Here is a 1,561-nt window from a genome sequence, read left to right as displayed (position 1 = left end):
CCCGGGCACTTGCCCCCCCCCCCCCCCCCCCCCCGGGAATAGAAAAAAAAAGGGGGAAAAATGTGTTTAATTTTAAATTTAATGAGTTGGGGGGGCTAAATGTCCCTGCCTTCCTCTAAAACTGATAAATGGAGAATGTGTTGAGAAAAACAGGCATTTTTTTTGGCAAAAATATGTTTTGCCCCCTCTAGAACACAAATCCTGGCGACGCCCAAGTAAATAGGCCACACAATATCCAACCCCCACCCCCACTGGCTTCCCCTCCTCTCCTCTGTAGTGAGAACGATGAATACGACGTTGTAAAGGCAAGATCAAACCGCGTTTCATCTAAATTACCTAATTGTACAGTTGGTGTATACGTCCTTTATGGTTTGGCACCTTAAAAATCAATGTTCAATTTGACTGGAAAATATTCCAGCACAAACATTAGTTATGAGCTTTATATACATGTAATGAGACATCGCATGAGACAATCGTCGACAATAAATACTTAATTTCATTCAACTGTTGACAGCAAGACCTTCCTAATCGGTGCGCAATTTAAAACAACATTTAAACGGTATAAATCCCAGCACAAACATAAACCTCCACAATATCAGCGATCTCAATATCACCATCTCCCCTCTATAACAAAAACCATTTCTCCCCGTCCCTGGAAATATTTCTCCCCATCCCCGGAAATATTTGTGACATGGTTGACGGGTTGTACGGAAATTGGGCGTTCCGACTAGCACCCTTCACCCTAGATAGCCCCTTCCCCTATATTGACAATATGTCCTGGACCCTCGCACAATCTCCGCAGGAAATGTTATGTGCGCGCACGTTGCTAAACGCACATACAACTTAGGTGAGACTGATGGCGAGTCCAAATAGGCTCGCCTGCAGCAGAGCGTCTGATTCTTTATTTGACTTAACAGTTGTTTGGAGTTATTGGAGTTTAAATTATCGAGATTTCACTGTATACGGTAATTATTACGAAACAGTCAACTCCACCCATCTAGCGGGTGCCGCGCGAAGCGCGGCATCCCGCTAGTGTGTATTATCTGATTACCAAAGTAAACTTAGCCGCGTTATGGGCCCAAAACCTAGCCGCGTTCTTAGCCGCGTTCTTAGCCGCGTTCTCAACCGCGGTATCAAAATCTCAAAACATACAGTAAAAGGTGGTTGCCTCTCTGTTTGTAATGAAAGGATAATGAAAGGAAATGAAAGGATCCATCTATTTGATCTTCCCAGTAGATGGATGAAATGGATTATGCAATAAAAATTCAAAATTAGGAAACTGTGTGGGGTACATTTTGTTTTAAAGGGGTGTTATAGGTCAGCAGCATTCCCTTTTGTGCACTTTTAGAGTGGAAAATGGAGACTCCTCATTAGGGCCTTAATTAACAGCTAATTAGTGGACCGAATTGGCCCCCTCCAAAATATGACGTGCCCAATTGAAGGTTCGGTTAGATGAAAGCATAAAAAATAGCACATTTATCGTATAACTTTAACATTTCGTTGGGAAAGTCCAAGAAATCCTTTCATTACAAACAGAGAGGCAACCACCTTTTACTGTATG

This window comes from Patiria miniata, unplaced genomic scaffold (genome assembly GCF_015706575.1).
Source record: "Patiria miniata isolate m_02_andy unplaced genomic scaffold, ASM1570657v1 HiC_scaffold_6, whole genome shotgun sequence".
Classification (NCBI taxonomy): Eukaryota; Metazoa; Echinodermata; class Asteroidea; order Valvatida; family Asterinidae; genus Patiria; species Patiria miniata.
This window is presented reverse-complemented; position numbering follows the sequence as displayed.